This window comes from Crinia signifera, chromosome 11 (assembly GCF_055691185.1).
Source record: "Crinia signifera chromosome 11, ASM5569118v1, whole genome shotgun sequence".
Taxonomy (NCBI): domain Eukaryota; kingdom Metazoa; phylum Chordata; class Amphibia; order Anura; family Myobatrachidae; genus Crinia; species Crinia signifera.
This window is the reverse complement of record NC_139227.1, coordinates 116,779,450-116,785,449: the sequence shown is the minus strand read 5'-3', so window position 1 is coordinate 116,785,449 and position 6,000 is coordinate 116,779,450.

Sequence of the window (6,000 nt, the reverse complement as noted above, 5' to 3'; positions counted from 1 at the left end):
AAGGAGCGAATGTCATCTGCAACCTTACCAGCGTCAGTAAGGAGCGAATGTCACCTGCAACCTTACCAGCGTCAGTAAGGAGCGAATGTCATCTGCAACCTTACCAGCGTCAGTAAGGAGCGAATGTCATCTGCAACCTTACCAGCGTCAGTAAGGAGCGAATGTCACCTGCAACCTTACCAGTGTCAGTAAGGAGCGAATGTCACCTGCAACCTTACCAACGTCAGTAAGGAGTGAATGTCACCTGCAACCTTACCAGCGTCAGTAAGGAGCGAATGTCATCTGCAACCTTACCAGCGTCAGTAAGGAGCGAATGTCACCTGCAACATTACCAGCGTCAGTAAGGAGCGAATGTCATCTGCAACCTTACCAGCGTCAGTAAGGAGCGAATGTCACCTGCAACCTTACCAACGTCAGTAAGGAGCGAATGTCACCTGCAACCTTACCAGCGTCAGTAAGGAGCGAATGTCACCTGCAACCTTACCAGCGTCAGTAAGGAGCGAATGTCACCTGCAACCTTACCAGCGTCGGTAAGGAGCGAATGTCACCTGCAACCTTACCAGCGTCGGTAAGGAGCGAATGTCACCTGCAACCTTACCAGCGTCAGTAAGGAGCGAATGTCACCTGCAACCTTACCAACGTCGGTAAGGAGCGAATGTCACCTGCAACCTTACCAACGTCGGTAGAGAGCGAATGTCACCTGCAACCTTACCAGTGTCAGTAAGGAGCGAATGTCATCTGCAACCTTACCAACGTCAGTAAGGAGCGAATGTCACCTGCAACCTTACCAGCGTCGGTAAGGAGCGAATGTCACCTGCAACCTTACCAGCGTCGGTAAGGAGCGAATGTCACCTGCAACCTTACCAGAGTCAGTAAGGAGCGAATGTCACCTGCAACCTTACCAGCGTCGGTAAGGAGCGAATGTCACCTGCAACCTTACCAGCGTCGGTAAGGAGCGAATGTCACCTGCAACCTTACCAACGTCAGTAAGGAGCGAATGTCACCTGCAACCTTACCAGCGTCAGTAAGGAGCGAATGTCACCTGCAACCTTACCAGCGTCAGTAAGGAGCGAATGTCACCTGCAACCTTACCAGCGTCAGTAAGGAGCGAATGTCATCTGTAACCTTACCAGCGTCAGTAAGGAGCGAATGTCATCTGTAACCTTACCAACGTCAGTAAGGAGCGAATGTCATCTGTAACCTTACCAGCGTCAGTAAGGAGCGAATGTCATCTGCAACCTTACCAGCGTCAGTAAGGAGCGAATGTCACCTGCAACCTTACCAGCGTCAGTAAGGAGCGAATGTCACCTGCAACATTACCAGCGTCAGTAAGGAGCGAATGTCATCTGCAACCTTACCAACGTCAGTAAGGAGCGAATGTCATCTGCAACCTTACCAGCGTCAGTAAGGAGCGAATGTCATCTGCAACCTTACCAGCGTCAGTAAGGAGCGAATGTCATCTGCAACCTTACCAGCGTCAGTAAGGAGCGAATGTCACCTGCAACATTACCAGCGTCAGTAAGGAGCAAATGTCACCTCTAATCTGTAACCTTACCAGCGTCAGTAAGGAGCAAATGTCACCTCTAATCTGTAACCTTACCAGCGTCAGTAAGGAGCAAATGTCACCTCTAATCTGTAACCTTACCAGCGTCAGTAAGGAGCGAATGTCATCTGCAACCTTACCAGTGTCAGTAAGGAGCGAATGTCATCTGCAACCTTACCAGCGTCAGTAAGGAGCGAATGTCACCTGCAACATTACCAGCGTCAGTAAGGAGCGAATGTCATCTGCAACCTTACCAGCGTCAGTAAGGAGCGAATGTCACCTGCAACCTTACCAACGTCGGTAAGGAGCGAATGTCACCTGCAACCTTACCAACGTCGGTAAGGAGCGAATGTCACCTGCAACCTTACCAGCGTCGGTAAGGAGCGAATGTCACCTGCAACCTTACCAGCGTCAGTAAGGAGCGAATGTCACCTGCAACCTTACCAGCGTCAGTAAGGAGCGAATGTCATCTGCAACCTTACCAGCGTCAGTAAGGAGCGAATGTCACCTGCAACCTTACCAGCGTCAGTAAGGAGCGAATGTCACCTGCAACCTTACCAGAGTCAGTAAGGAGCGAATGTCATCTGTAACCTTACCAGCGTCAGTAAGGAGCGAATGTCATCTGCAACCTTACCAGCGTCAGTAAGGAGCGAATGTCATCTGCAACCTTACCAGCGTCAGTAAGGAGCGAATGTCATCTGCAACCTTACCAGCGTCAGTAAGGAGCGAATGTCATCTGCAACCTTACCAGCGTCAGTAAGGAGCGAATGTCACCTGCAACATTACCAGCGTCAGTAAGGAGCAAATGTCACCTCTAATCTGTAACCTTACCAGCGTCAGTAAGGAGCAAATGTCACCTCTAATCTGTAACCTTACCAGCGTCAGTAAGGAGCAAATGTCACCTCTAATCTGTAACCTTACCAGCGTCAGTAAGGAGCGAATGTCATCTGCAACCTTACCAGTGTCAGTAAGGAGCGAATGTCATCTGCAACCTTACCAGCGTCAGTAAGGAGCGAATGTCACCTGCAACATTACCAGCGTCAGTAAGGAGCGAATGTCATCTGCAACCTTACCAGCGTCAGTAAGGAGCGAATGTCACCTGCAACCTTACCAACGTCGGTAAGGAGCGAATGTCACCTGCAACCTTACCAACGTCGGTAAGGAGCGAATGTCACCTGCAACCTTACCAGCGTCGGTAAGGAGCGAATGTCACCTGCAACCTTACCAGCGTCGGTAAGGAGCGAATGTCACCTGCAACCTTACCAGCGTCGGTAAGGAGCGAATGTCACCTGCAACCTTACCAACGTCGGTAAGGAGCGAATGTCATCTGCAACCTTACCAGCGTCAGTAAGGAGCGAATGTCACCTGCAACCTTACCAGCGTCAGTAAGGAGCGAATGTCACCTGCAACATTACCAGCGTCAGTAAGGAGCGAATGTCACCTGCAACCTTACCAGCGTCAGTAAGGAGCGAATGTCATCTGCAACCTTACCAGCGTCAGTAAGGAGCGAATGTCACCTGCAACCTTACCAGCGTCAGTAAGGAGCGAATGTCACCTGCAACATTACCAGCGTCAGTAAGGAGCGAATGTCATCTGCAACCTTACCAGCGTCGGTAAGGAGCGAATGTCACCTGCAACCTTACCAACGTCGGTAAGGAGCGAATGTCACCTGCAACCTTACCAACGTCGGTAAGGAGCGAATGTCACCTGCAACCTTACCAGCGTCGGTAAGGAGCGAATGTCACCTGCAACCTTACCAGCGTCGGTAAGGAGCGAATGTCACCTGCAACCTTACCAGCGTCGGTAAGGAGCGAATGTCACCTGCAACCTTACCAACGTCGGTAAGGAGCGAATGTCACCTGCAACCTTACCAGCGTCGGTAAGGAGCGAATGTCACCTGCAACCTTACCAGCGTCGGTAAGGAGCGAATGTCACCTGCAACCTTACCAGCGTCGGTAAGGAGCGAATGTCACCTGCAACCTTACCAACGTCAGTAAGGAGCGAATGTCACCTGCAACCTTACCAGCGTCAGTAAGGAGCGAATGTCACCTGCAACCTTACCAGCGTCAGTAAGGAGCGAATGTCACCTGCAACCTTACCAGCGTCAGTAAGGAGCGAATGTCATCTGCAACCTTACCAGCGTCAGTAAGGAGCGAATGTCACCTGCAACCTTACCAGTGTCAGTAAGGAGCGAATGTCACCTGCAACCTTACCAGAGTCAGTAAGGAGCGAATGTCATCTGTAACCTTACCAGCGTCAGTAAGGAGCGAATGTCACCTGCAACCTTACCAGCGTCAGTAAGGAGCGAATGTCATCTGCAACCTTACCAGCGTCAGTAAGGAGCGAATGTCATCTGTAACCTTACCAGCGTCAGTAAGGAGCGAATGTCATCTGCAACCTTACCAGAGTCAGTAAGGAGCGAATGTCATCTGTAACCTTACCAGCGTCAGTAAGGAGCGAATGTCATCTGCAACCTTACCAGCGTCAGTAAGGAGCGAATGTCACCTGCAACATTACCAGCGTCAGTAAGGAGCGAATGTCATCTGCAACCTTAACAGCGTCAGTAAGGAGCGAATGTCACCTGCAACATTACCAGCGTCAGTAAGGAGCGAATGTCACCTGCAACCTTACCAGCGTCAGTAAGGAGCGAATGTCATCTGCAACCTTACCAGCGTCAGTAAGGAGCGAATGTCATCTGTAACCTTACCAGCGTCAGTAAGGAGCGAATGTCATCTGCAACCTTACCAGCGTCAGTAAGGAGCGAATGTCATCTGTAACCTTACCAGCGTCAGTAAGGAGCGAATGTCATCTGCAACCTTACCAGCGTCAGTAAGGAGCGAATGTCACCTGCAACCTTACCAGCGTCAGTAAGGAGCGAATGTCATCTGCAACCTTACCAGCGTCAGTAAGGAGCGAATGTCATCTGTAACCTTACCAGCGTCAGTAAGGAGCGAATGTCACCTGCAACCTTACCAGCGTCAGTAAGGAGCGAATGTCACCTGTAACCTTACCAGCGTCAGTAAGGAGCGAATGTCACCTGCAACCTTACCAGCGTCAGTAAGGAGCGAATGTCACCTGTAACCTTACCAGCGTCAGTAAGGAGCGAATGTCACCTGCAACCTTACCAGCGTCAGTAAGGAGCGAATGTCACCTGCAACCTTACCAGCGTCAGTAAGGAGCGAATGTCATCTGCAACCTTACCAGCGTCAGTAAGGAGCGAATGTCACCTGCAACCTTACCAGCATCAGTAAGGAGCGAATGTCACCTGCAACCTTACCAGCGTCAGTAAGGAGCGAATGTCACCTGTAACCTTACCAGCGTCAGTAAGGAGCGAATGTCACCTGCAACCTTACCAGCGTCAGTAAGGAGCGAATGTCACCTGCAACCTTACCAGCGTCAGTAAGGAGCGAATGTCACCTGTAACCTTACCAGCGTCAGTAAGGAGCGAATGTCACCTGCAACCTTACCAGCGTCAGTAAGGAGCGAATGTCACCTGCAACCTTACCAGCATCAGTAAGGAGCGAATGTCACCTGCAACCTTACCAGCGTCAGTAAGGAGTGAATGTCATCTGCAACCTTACCAGCGTCGGTAAGGAGCGAATGTCATCTGTAACCTTACCAGCGTCGGTAAGGAGCGAATGTCACCTGCAACCTTACCAGCGTCGGTAAGGAGCGAATGTCACCTGTAACCTTACCAGCGTCAGTAAGGAGCGAATGTCACCTGCAACCTTACCAGCGTCAGTAAGGAGCGAATGTCACCTGCAACCTTACCAGCGTCAGTAAGGAGCGAATGTCACCTGCAACCTTACCAGCGTCAGTAAGGAGCGAATGTCACCTGCAACCTTACCAGCGTCAGTAAGGAGCGAATGTCATCTGCAACCTTACCAGCGTCAGTAAGGAGCGAATGTCACCTGCAACCTTACCAGCGTCAGTAAGGAGCGAATGTCACCTGCAACCTTACCAGCGTCAGTAAGGTGCGAATGTCACCTGCAACCTTACCAGAGTCAGTAAGGAGCGAATGTCATCTGCAACCTTACCAGCGTCAGTAAGGAGCGAATGTCATCTGCAACCTTACCAGCGTCAGTAAGGAGCGAATGTCATCTGTAACCTTACCAGCGTCAGTAAGGAGCGAATGTCACCTGCAACCTTACCAGCGTCAGTAAGGAGCGAATGTCATCTGCAACCTTACCAGCGTCAGTAAGGAGCGAATGTCACCTGCAACCTTACCAGCGTCAGTAAGGAGCGAATGTCATCTGTAACCTTACCAGCGTCAGTAAGGAGCGAATGTCATCTGTAACCTTACCAGCGTCAGTAAGGAGCGAATGTCACCTGCAACCTTACCAGCGTCAGTAAGGAGCGAATGTCACCTGCAACCTTACCAGCGTCAGTAAGGAGCGAATGTCACCTGCAACCTTACCAGCGTCAGTAAGGAGCGAATGTCACCTGCAACCTTACCA